Source organism: Pinus tabuliformis, chromosome Q (assembly GCF_031772625.1).
Source record: "Pinus tabuliformis cultivar Carrire ecotype Pingquan chromosome Q, CPIR1, whole genome shotgun sequence".
In the NCBI taxonomy this organism is placed as follows: Eukaryota; Viridiplantae; Streptophyta; class Pinopsida; order Pinales; family Pinaceae; genus Pinus; species Pinus tabuliformis.
Window position 1 is genome coordinate 501,483,023 of NC_142296.1, and position 13,320 is coordinate 501,496,342.

A 13,320-nucleotide genomic window follows, 5' to 3' on the forward strand; every position below is an offset into this window, starting at 1 on the left:
CAATACAAGTTAGATTGTCAAGTGTGATTCTTTCTATTTGCATTCTAATTCAGTTGCTTGGAGAATAGATTAAGTAGCTTTGAAAGTGTGTTGTGAATTCATTTCAGAAGTGTTTGGATTGAATTTAGAGAAATAGACATTAGCAATTGCAACGATTCCAACATAAATTGACCTCTGAATTCACTACATATATAGTGTTGACACTCTTGAAATAAAAATACTTGCCCAGGGTTGATAATGAATGTAGGTATTAAGATTGCCTGTAATAAGACATCTTAGTGCACCAACAAACTTTATCCTCATGAACATCAGAAGAAATGATTGAAACAGTTGGATATAACAACTCACAATTAGGAGGACCAAAGGAACCAACGAAAGGAGGTCAAGGAGAAAGAACATAATTGTACAAGTCAGGTTCACATTCAAAATTTACACTTAAATTTTGAATATGTGGGGTGGGAGAAGATGGTGGTAGATTAAAGGATGAACTATCAATTTCTCCAACCTCAACTTGTGTAAATGGAGATTTTTGATGAGGAGAAGACGAGGAGTCACTTGGAACAAAAACTTCCTTCAACGCAAATTTAAGAGCTCCCTAACTAGAGTATGTTGGGATACTTTCAAAGGATTCATATTCTATTGGATTCATCAAAATATGAACAATAAATTTGAAATTCGCTTTCATGAAATTCCATTCAACATCATCCTCGAAAAATTCATAACAAAAATAAATGAAGCGATCGTGAAAATCATTGAGAGATTCATCAGGTGATTTTCTAAGATGCATGATTTTCTTATAGACATATTTATAATAATACCTATCAAAGGCGTGGTAGATATATTTGACAAGATGTTTGAAAGAGTGAATAGAAGCAACTAGAAATGTGTAACACCATTCTTTAACGCACGCATCAAACTTAAGGAAAAAGAACCTACAAGCAATATCTTCACAATGAATTTTGCAATGAGTACATAATTCAAGAAAGAAAGCGATGTGCCTGAGAATGGTTGTTCCACCCTCACCATCAAACTTCAGATTAGAAAGGTCATTAATTATCCCCGTAGGTACTTTCATATTTGCGGTTCTGGAAAAACATGTTGGGGTTAAGATATGGGAAGAAGCCATTTAAAGATAAGGAAAGTTCAAACAAACTTCATGGGATCAGCTTGTCATCTGGTCCTCTTTCTAATGCCATAAATGTTGATGATGTTAGACCCACAAACATTTAGGGGGTCTCCTTGATATAAAGTCCCAATTATACCTCACATCATTTGGAGTAGGAGCCCCATACAGAATATGGCCCGATTGTCGAAGTAGTAGGTTTTAGTGGTATGCCTCATTTGCGATAATACATAGGATGATGTATTCATGACTTTGGTGAAACAACTGTATAGATCTATGAAGAGTCAAGTGAAATACATGAAAGGTTTTAACACCATAAATGGAAAGTGAGTGAGATCCTTAGAAGCTTGTAATAATACATAGCTTGAAAGGAACACACAAGCATAAAAGGAATCACGAGTAAGCCTGATAAGCAGTTCACAAGATAACCATGAATGAACAACCTTGAGATATTTAGTATTATATTTTCACTTCTGCTAGATGTCATGCAAGCAGACAACTTATTTTTGCACAGTGACAATCTCCTCGTAAAGGCTTCTCAGAGTCTCTCCCAATACTGATACTTTACCAAGTATGTTTTCCTTAAGTTTTTCTAGAGACACCTATGCGGGAGCTGCTTTCTTCACCTCTTCTTAGAGTTGTTCCACTTATTTCCTTTCTTCCTATAAGGTCTTTTCCATATGTCTATTCTTAGCCATCATATATTCTGTATTTGACTTGGTAGCACTTGCGAAGGCCAAGTTGGTTGCAGCAATGGCTTCTGCATTACTCTTGGTATTTGTCACAACAACCCTTTCTATAATGAATGCAGGAGATGTGATATCATCTGGAAATTTTTTCTTTCTCACTTGTAAAATATTCTTATGAATCTCATCATAGGTTAGATTGTATGTATCCATGACCAGACCATCATCAAGAGGAGTAATTTCCTCTTCTTCACTCAGATCTTTCTCTTCTATCGGAGGAGGAGGAGACTGATTATTGATCTACTGCATGGAAGGCATGAGATAAACATCTTGGTTTTTCTGTTCTGTTTCTACCTCCATGTCCTAAATTACTATCAGATCTTCAATTTCTTGAGAAATTTCCTTCTCTTGCAACTGCTTGTTCTGTTCTTCGAGTTTTTGGTTCTTTTCATCTTCTTCTGCTTACTTTCGTGTTTCTTCTTCTTCTTCTTTCTTCAATCTTTCTTCTTCTTCTTGCCTAGGCATTTATTCTCATTCCTTTTATTCTTGTTATTCCTTTTGATTCAATTATTTCTCCTTCTTCCTCTACTTTCTCTTTCTTTTTGTTGCTATGTTCTCTTTAAGGATGATTGGATATGCTTTCCATTTGCGGCTCTTTTCTTTCACTACACTGTGCACAAATTTCCACTTCCCCTTTTCACGCACTGGATTATGCCTCACTGATGGTTCTGCTTTCGGAGGTTCTTTCGACTAAGTAGTAACCTATGATGTACCTACAAAGCTGATTGGTTGGCGGGGATTAGAGGCATTATAACAATTCTTCATCCTTTCCTCTCGACTCTGTTAGGTTCCTATACCAATAGGTGTCATATTTCATGATTGACTGTTAAAATGCCAAATATGTTCATCCTTTCCATGCTGCAAAGATTTCATATTTTCAAAAAAATCAAAAAATTTAAAAAATAAAAAGAGGGTATGCCCTAAAAGAAAAATCAAAGGGCAAAAAGAATGAATTGGTCAAAAAGAAAGAAAATGAACCCCAAAGAAAAGACCAAGAAAGTGTGCTAGTCCAAAATGCCACTACTGTCCTATTTTTGCAAAAAAGTTCAATGTGTGCACTTAGGTGACTTCTGTCACACTTGATGGGTGGCCAAACAGCTCAATCTTGGTCAGTCCATGTTTAAATTTTCTGTTTTAGAGATAGTGAATGAAATCTGTCCAAACAGTTCAAGCTTGGTAGATCAGTAGTTAGGTAGAGAAGCAAGGGTGCTCAACAGTGAAATCTGAGCCCCTGGAAGAAATAAGGGCAGACTTAGATAGGAGGGCAGTTAAAAGAAAACAAGAGAGTAAGGGTTTGCTAGTTTAAATGCACCCAAGGAAAAAGGAAGAAAAAATGTTAGGTATATTAGGCTGGGTAGGCAGTTTTGATGTTGCAGAAGCAGGTTTATGAGCAGTTTTGTCTTTTTAAAGATGATGCATCTCATGGATATCATTAGTGCCATGGCAAGGTGGCTGCAAAACAGATGGAGCATGACTAATTTCCCTCCCATTCCTCCAAGAACACTTACTAACATCCCCTCAAGGACATTGAGATCTGCTCGGTGCTCCTAGTTCACTTCATTTCATGGAAAAGACTAAGTGAAACTTTGTTTTACTTAGGCAAAGGAAGCCACATTTCTTGTGTAAAAATGTTTCTCTTCTATTTATGCTAAGCTTTCCAAGTTCATGATTGAATCCCTTTTTATTTTCCTAAAGCCTAAGTTCCACTTTTTTCACTTGGTGCTTGGTTTGTAAATACTTCTCATTTTAACCTATTAACTCTATTATATAACTCCTATATAATGTTTTCCCCGCCCCTATTTACATAAAATACATAAAACCCCAAAGTTTTTAATATTCCGCCCCGGGCTTAATTAAAGCCATATGTTAATGTTTTAAAGGGGGTCCAAGGTTTATCCGAAACCTTATGGACAACCCTCCCCGCGCGCGCATATAAACAATGGATTTCATTTAACATTTGGTTAAATGAATAACCAACCCGCCCAACAAACCCAAAGTTGAAATACATTGCAAAACCCCGCAAAAACATTACAAAACGCCGAATTATATGGTGGGTCCCCACACCATACGCCTCCGCCAACTCCACCCATTCATCGACCGTCCGATCCGGGCTTTCCCATCGGACGACCCACGTCAATATCGGAACCCCTCCGATAGCCGAACAATAGCGCCCGGGAAAATGGCGGTTTTGCCGTCGTACAGAATACACGTGGCGCCGCCTGGTTTTATCGCGTCCCCTCCACCCAAAACAACCTTTGTCCAAAAGCGGTGCGAGATAATACCATATACCGCCCCCGCTTCCTACCGCTGACGTCGTCACCCACGTCATCGCCCACATCAGCACCCACGTCGTCTGCCACCTCACCTCCGCATCATCCGCCGTGTCACCCACGTCATCGCCAAGTCAGCCTCCGTACCCCCACTACACGACAAAGATTACATCATGCTGACGTCACCCGACCGAAGCGCGCCAAAACCTGCCAAAATCAAATTTTTGTCAAAAAGGCATAAAATGTCATTTTTTGTTCATTTTTATTTGTTTCTTCTGCGCAACCTCTGCATGCTTTTTCACATCCGAAGCAACATTTCGACTGCACAGTCCACCACCCGCTAAATTCAGTCCACAGCTCGGCCCCTCAGCTCAGCCCGCCACCTACATTTTACACAGGGCGCCCATTGAAGCAGGTATTTACTCAATTGCCTCCAAACCCTGTGTATTTCTGGTTTTTTCTCTGAGTTACATCCGTGAAACCAAAAATTGCACAAATTCAGTCTATAGCTCTTGAAAAATACACCCCAACCATCCCTGTTTTTTACATTTTTCCGCAAGCAACCTATTTTGTCCATTTTCCGCAGAAAACCAGACTTCCACAATTAAAAACACAGTGCTGCCTTCAAACCTGCACACTGTAACCTCTGTTTTTACCCATTTTTCCAAGAAATCCCTCAAACCCCATCCCCCACTGCAAAATTTCACCCATTAAACTAAATTCAAATCGGTCTCGACCTACAAATTCTCTAAGAAAACTCCCAGAAACTATAATTTTACCTACTGTTGCTACATCAAGCCCAAATTTCAAATTGAAAAATCATATAAGGTTGAATAATGGAGGCTCCAGTGGCCCTCAATGTTGCCCCCCTTAATGCACCACATAAAGAATTGGAATGGTTGCCCCTTGTTGACAGAGATTTCCAGATTAATGACTTAATTGGTGACAAGCCTCACCTCCAAGCTTTTTGTGAAATTAGGAATAGCTACCGTAGCAATGCTGATGTCTATGGAATTTGGGAGTCCAACATGCCCATATACTACCTCCCCTTAGTAAATGTGCTCCTTGATCTCATCCACTTATGCTGTGCCAATTATGACCCCACTCAAAGAGCAATTATGGCTCCATCTGGGACTGTCCTCTTCTATATTACCCCTCAATCCATAAATGAGATGTTACACTTTAAGCCAACTCAGCCTCTGGCTCCTCTCACCATGGAATTCTTGCTTGACCAAGGTGCCAAACTGCCAAATTCAGAGATAACCAGAATAGCTCAATTATTCATGAGACCAGATCGCCAGCCCAGGTAGCCACCTCCTTTTAACCAGGTCTGGTTCAATGAAGCTAGACAATTCATTACTGACATGATTTCCTACATCTTGGGATTTAAAACCAGTGAGCATATTGATGATACTACATTAGTTTTATTGTCCATATTTACTCCAGGACAGCCCCCTGCTGTCCAATATGATTATGCCACCTTCATAGCTAATAAGGTCCATGAGAAATTCATGAGCCTAGAAAGCGAAAGAGTGTTTAAATACACATCATACATATATCATTTGCTGTTGTACAATCAACCTGATAGTTTTCAAATTCCCCTTAGAAAATTGGATCTCAAAGGAGAGCGTAGGTCTGTAATCTTCTAGACCTCAGTATTCCATGAAGTCCATAACTCTCCTTATACTTATTGTGAATTCATTGACCTATTCATACATCCAGCCTCTTCTTTATTGATGACAACTCCTCCTGCCAGACTCTCTAGTGAAATGCAGAAAATTTTACATCTCTCAAAAGGCTACAGTATAGGTGACTGGTACTTTTACCAGAATCACACAGAGATCAGGATATATGGCTGTGAGTTGTGCCCCTATAAGCTGCCAAAATATGTACCTATGAGATTGTTTGCCCTCGAATACTTCAGGCAATTTATTAGTTCAGATTTGACTCTATGGTGCTAGAAAAAAGGCACAACTCAAAATAAGAAATCAATTGGGCCCATTTGTCTTCAATAAAAGGGAAGCCTGGGAAGAGGTTGATAAGATTTTAGGGGAGCAACTTAAGTTGAAACAAAGTTTTTATTGGGCACCTTATGACTCCGAACATTTCATAGGTTATAGAAAAGTGAAAAACAAGCTTACAGCATATGTTCACCACAAAATCCCTGAAATTCAACAGTATGCTAACCAACAAGAATGGGTAGAAGGCACATTAGTTGAAGAAATTACTGAGGAAGAAAAATTGGAAAAAGCCATGAAAGAGCTTGAAAAAACGCTTGAACTGGACTCTTTTGGACAGGTATCCTTCAAACTCCCTCAACACACAGGAGGTGATACATCTTTGGTAGGGACTTTCTCAGCAGCCCACACAAAAAGCTAGTACAGGGTCAGTAAAGGGCAAAGAGGTAATAGGTTCAGAGCAAGACATAATGACAGACCAGCCAGCTACATCAAAGGAACAAGGCCAAGGGCAGGTTCCTCCATCTCAAACAAAAGCACCAGAAATCCCTATACTACAAACTCCTCTAAATGAGGAGAGAGGCAAGAAAAGGGACAGGCAAGAAGACACACCGATCAGCGGTCCTGAAGAGCAACCAGGGGAGAAAAGGCAGAGATTGAACCCCCTATCAAAGGAGGAATTCATTCAGGAGATCACAGACAGTCCAAGGGAAGAAAGAGTAGTCAGCTAGGATACATCCCCAGTCACAGAAACATCGGCCAGTTCACACAGGCAGGAGATTGGAAGACAACATAGTGTGGAATTCTCTTCTGCCAGGCAGCAAAGTAGGCAAGGCTCTGACATTAAGAGAACATTTACTGAAATAAAGGCAAAAAATGAGCCAATAAGAATTCAACTTTATAATCACTTGCTGAAGATGGCCCCCACAAATCAACAAAGGTTAATGTTAGCATATGACATCCAAGAAGGAAAGATGATCCTGAGTCACTTCAAGCCCAAAATGCAGCAACCACAGTCAGCTGCTGATTACATCAGGACCAATCTAGAAGTATTAGCCAAGGACATCCAGCCAATGGACCAGATTGAATTACATAAGAAAACCGGAGAAATGGTATACTCCACATTGGCAAACAAGGCATTATTGGCCCACAAATTGCAGAATTCTTTAAATAATACCTCTGCCCAATTGGAGTTGGAAAAGGCTTCCTCTTTAGCTAAGGATAACAGAATTAAGTCCTTGGAAGAGATTATCATAGAGTTGGGACATGATCCCAAGGATGCCAAAGGCATCAAAGCATTAATAAAAAAGAAGGAAGAAGACATTGCAGCTCTCAGGAAGTAGCTCAAGCTGCCCATTACCATGCATCCCAAAACTACAGAGATTGTTGAACAAAAATCACAGGAAGATACGATGGACCTGCTAATGAAAATGAATGAGAGATTGGCAGAAATGGAGAAGGCATTGGAGGAAGCACTGCAAGGAAAGTAGGGAGAGTCGACCTCCCAGCCATCTCAAACAGCTCCAATAGTTACAACTGCTCCTTCTACAGTCACAACAACAGTCCCTCCTACTGTCCCGACATCAACAGCACCAAGTACTTCAACAACAACAGCAGCAGGCAGCAGCACTACCATGACTACTGAAGAACTGATAAAGGCTATGGAGGATCTAAGACTCCAAGTATCAGAGTTAAAAGATACTAAAGAGAAATTGGCCAAGTTGGAAATAAGTTATGACAAATCCAAAATGACTGTGGCAGAAAAAACAAGAGAGGTAAAGGCATTGGAAAAGGACCTCTTATTAGACAAGCCTCTGGGAGAAATCAGGAGCATTCTGTGGGCCAACATTGGCCAATCCATCACTGATATATGGAAATCAATACAGATAATTCATGAGCAGATTGATTTGGTAGCAGCAGCTCAAGAAGAAATTCAAAAGGCCAGGGATTCATTGGGACACATGCCCGAGCAGGCCAATAGGCTAATACATTTCTTGAACACCCACACCAAGGAAGATCTGGTAGCACTAGATATCAAGGACAGGACAGGCACCATCCTGACAATCAAAAGGGTTCTGACCATGAGGAACTTCATACAAAATCTGGAGAGGAAGTGCCAGGACATGCAAATAGAGATAAATGCTTTCACACAGAAGTTTACAGCTTTGGAGGAAAAGGGTCTACCCAGTTTATTAACTGATGACTATAGACTAATGACACATGCAAACTATGTACACAGGTTGAATACATATGTGGATAATCAAGTCACAACATCATCAAGTTCTGCAGGAGAGAAGGCACTCCCATCTGGACAGAGCCTGTATGACAATTTAGAAAATCTGTTTTTTATTGAGCATGAAGTGAGGCATCTTTTCACAGTCCAGCCTACTTTCTTCAGGTACACGGATGCTGATGAAACTCTAATTAAAATGCGCAGACACCAATTACCAGATGACCAATGGTGGCAGAGTATGCTGGAAATTTTGTAGGTTGGATTTCAAAGTTTTGTTTATTTTTCCAGAACATAACAGATGCCATAAAGTGAAGAAAAGAGCAGATAAAAAATCGTGTTGGGCAGCAGTCAATTAAAGCGCAGGAAAAAGCACCCGAGAAAGCAACGCCAGTAGCATGGAAGTTCACTAAAGTATCCATCGGCCGACTCGCTGAGCAAATAATCAATGCATCTCACCAACTAAGCGACCAACATAGCATTTCTTACTTCTGCATTCATTTCTCTCTGTTCCCAAGAGCATTTACTCCTTCTGTAGAGTAGGTGAAAGAAGTTATTGCAAGATATTATCTCTTTGAGATATTTTGTAAACATTTTTGTACAAATACCTCCCCAAGCTAAGTATTAGGGGTTGGTGATACCATTCTGGAACTGCGTTGTAAATTTGAGAACTCTTCTGAATAAAAGGTTGTTGGAATGCTTTGCTGATGAACTCTCTGGCTATGGAATTGATGGCAGAAGCCCATGTTGCAGAATTCTCGAATTGTTTCATGGATCAATAAGTCTTTTAAACTCATGTTTTACTGTTTCTGTGTTTTATATATCATTTACATATCATACTCTAAATTGCAGGGAAAAAGAATAGCTCAGAACTTACTTAACTATACTCTGTGTTCAATCCCTGTTATTTTTAAATGTTTTCTTTAGAATTAGCATATGCAGGAATTCTTAACTGCTCCTGTTTCCCTGGTTCTTACACCTTGAATATAATTAAGGAATTCTTAACTGCTCCTTGGTAATATTCACCCACTTTCCCTCTATTAGCATGATGAAGGATTCTTATTTGCCCTTCACCCCCTGACTCCATTCCACCTGATTCCAGCTTGAAAATTGTTCCATGGTTAATTACCTTGCTCTGTAGTACCCCCTTCTATCAAAGAAACCATATCCAGAAATTCATCTTCATTGACTCCATTAACCCAATGGTCTGAACTTCTCATATTTTGCATCCCTGTTCTATTGAACATCACCATCCAAAAATCAAACAAACCCCTGTACTTCATAACTAGCCTAACATATAGCAAAACAAAGCTAAATCATAAAGAGAGAGCCCTCTTTGGCTACAGATTGGCTAGAATCTGCATCTAAAAGATTGGTTAGTGGTTACCTCGGCCGTATTCCCTTTTCTCACAGCGTTTGGGGAACAACCTGAGTGATAACAGATTCTAGGGAAAGTCTCTCTTAGCTAAGTGAAATGAATCTTTGCATAATGTTGTTTGTAAACACTCCTTGAATCATACAGATTGAATTCCATGCAACTAAATGAAACTTCTCTATCTCCTTTCCTTTAGTCTCTACTGCCTTTAGATTCTTGATCTTGTACAATCTTATTTGAAAAGGAAGAGTGGGTCAAGGTGCTTTCTTCTTCCTCTATAACACTCCTATAAAACCTATGGAAATATGATATGTTACTTCCTGCATGACCATTTATCGGTGGGATACCTCAGTAGAAGATGTGGATACTTCTAACCATTGAAAACTCTGAGCTAAGTTCCATCCAATGAGGAAAACCGATTAGCCAACTCTGATACTGCTTCCATTGCATCATGGAAAAGGAAGGGTGGGTCTTCAATGGAATGAGCAAGTGATTAGTCAGCTTTTCCATTACTCCTTTGTAGCTACACTCTAAAGGAAACTTGCAATAAATGTGCACGACAAGTTCTTTTGGTGACCATGTCCAACTCATGCTAGGAAATGAATTCTGAGCACATATTGCATCCAACAAGTAAGAAGACATGTAGAATCTGGCTTTCTTACCCTTGGGAGGGTTCTTAGCATTAGTCACATGAATCCTCAACTGTTTAGCCAACAAGTATAACCAGTTAAATGGTTTTACTTCATTAAAAATATGATTTAGCAATAATTCCCATCCTTTAGGAAAGGTTTTAGTACTCTGTCGACCATAGATCTGGCAACATAGAACTATCAAGTACTAAAAGGACTTCTTGAGAAATTTGGTCTTGTACGTATTGTGAGGTGTCTGGAAGAACTTGGATGGCTCTTTCACACAAACTTTGATGACATCCTTCGTGCTCAAGTAGCTAGTGACTGCATAGAAGTGGGAATCCATGTAAGATTCTGGCAGTGGAAAATGATACATACTCTGAAAATCATGTGCCATAAAAGAGGCAAGCCTTTGTCCACTGGAACTGTTGAGATTCATGGTATTTTTATCTGTATGTGAAAAAATTCAATTGACAATGTCTACTCATGAAAAATCTAGATACTTGCATGTAATCTTGTGTAATCCTGACCTTTGGACATTGATGTAAACTTGGATGTCTTCAAGATCTACTTTGAAATTGTGTGTTGAGAATTCCTCATTCAGCTTATGCCATGCAATGTATGAATCTTTTTGAGTCTTTGAGAAAACTAGCAAGTTTACTGGAGTACTCTCAACTACCCCCCCAACGCTTCTTTCTATAGTGTCCTTTGAGACAGATCTCTTGGGAGCCATAGTAATAGTAACCAATGAAGAGAAGTGCTCAAAAACTGTAGTACCTGTAGGAGAAAAATGAACTCATGGAAAACATAAGTTAGCTCAAGAAAAAAACCCCACAAAATAAGATCAAGGAAAGAACCATAAGTCTGAGAGGAAGAACTATCCAATTCTCGGATTAAAGGGGAGAGGCTAAGGTTATGAAATGCACATTGTGCAGTCTCAGTAGGAAAAGGATAATCTTGAGGCCTTAGACTACACAATGCACAGTCTTAGCCTTGATATACTAACGGAGATACTACGCATTGCACAATCTTAGTGGCCAAGGGTGAGGCTTTAGCCCTGGAACTGCACAATAATTAGTTGGGAAAGCCAAGGACTATGCATTACGTAGTCTTAGAGGCCAGGAACAAGGCTCAAGCCTTAGAGTTGCGAAATGTGTAGTTGAAGAAGGAAATTGTTGGCCAAGTTAGAGTAGATCTACATGGGATGGAGATGGAAATGTGACAGATCTGAGTGATAGTGCAATCAAGAGTGAATATTTGACTAAGGGTAAGATAGATTAGTGAGAATCAAGTGAATGAAATCAACATATAAAATTAAAAACAAACATGCACAAGGAGATGTTGTAGCGACGACCACAAGTGCACAAAAACAAGAAGTTGATGTGACACTTGTAAAAAGTGAATGATGGACTAATCCAACACTTACACCGTCTAATAATAACTAAAACTCTAGTATCCATGGAAAGAAACAAATAAAATAAAACTCACACAAGCGAAACGACAAAAAGAAATAGAAAAATCAACAAAAGACAACAAAAGAAAAACTCACCTTAAAAGCACCACAAACTCCACCGAAGGCTCCTTAATCTCACCACGAAGGCGAGAGATCCAATATCGAATGTGAAAATGAGTCCTAGGGGATTCTATTATATATATCTAGGCTAGGCTACGGTTTATGATGTGCATGCCTAAAATCAAGGAAAAAGCAACACTTGGCGAAAAATACAAAATAGCAACTTGTGCCACTCTTTAGGAAACTAATTGTCCACTCCCTATTTTCTAGGGACTGCCTTTTTTCTTTTTTCTTTTTTCTTTTCTAAGAAAATCACCATTCACACTACCACGAAGGATTTCACAATTCCCAGACAAAAGGGATTGGGCAATTCCTTGCCTCGGTGAATTGTGCAGTTTCTGAGGGTAGGAGAATATTTTGTGCAGTTTCTAAGCTCAATGTTGGCCTACCTCTTAGGATTGCATAGTTTTTGAGCTTGAGGTTGGTCTTCCTTCCAAGATTGAGCAGTTCCGAAAGGGAAGACCAAAAATGCTACAAGGTTAAGGTTAGAGATGGCTTGTGTTTAAAAGGTTTAGATCAGGGTCAAAACAAGACATCACATGAATTGCATGGAAGGATAAGTCTTTAGATAGGCATGAATACTTGATGATAGTGAATGATGAGATTTTGTGGAAAAAAGGGAGGCTACAAAACCAAAGCATGGGAAAAATTTTGGAGGGGGGTTTTAGTAGCTACAATATAACCCTTGAGCCACAAACCAAACTTTTTACTCCTCAATTCTTCCATCCACAACATATTCTTGTAGAGCCACCTAGAATTCATCACTGACTTCCCTTCAGGATTTGACACAATCTCCCAAACATCATTCTTCATGATGGGATCATATTCTTCCACCATGGCATCACTCTAGACCTATTGGCTTGCTGCCTCCTCATATTTAGAAGGCTCAAACTCAATAATAGTACTCATCATAGCCAAATATCTACAAAATTGATCTCATGGTCTACTCTTCCTAACAACCCTTTTGGTATTTTCCACTTCCTTTTTGGCTACCTTCAAAGTCTCATGAAGCCATCTTGGCTTCCTCTTCATCAAAGTGGCCTCATGTACTTGCGTGGGTATATCCTCCTCTAAATAATTTTTCCTTGAAGATAATGTGCCTATGGTCGATGGTGAAACTATAGCTTGGGAACTTCTGCCCTATGACCCTACCACCTATCAGCCTATCACTCTTGAAACCTATGATCCTTTAGACCCCTATGATCTTGCACCCAATGGTGAACTATCCTACTAAGGAATTTGCTACTCTACTTGATCCATCTCTTGTGACCTCCTCAAGGCTCTCTTTTCCACAAACCTCACATCCCACCTTGCAACAACCTTCCTCAAGGCATGAATATATATGTAATAATCCTTTGATATCTTGTTATACGCCACAAATATACCCTTCTCAATTGTGGGTTCTAATGTTTTCCT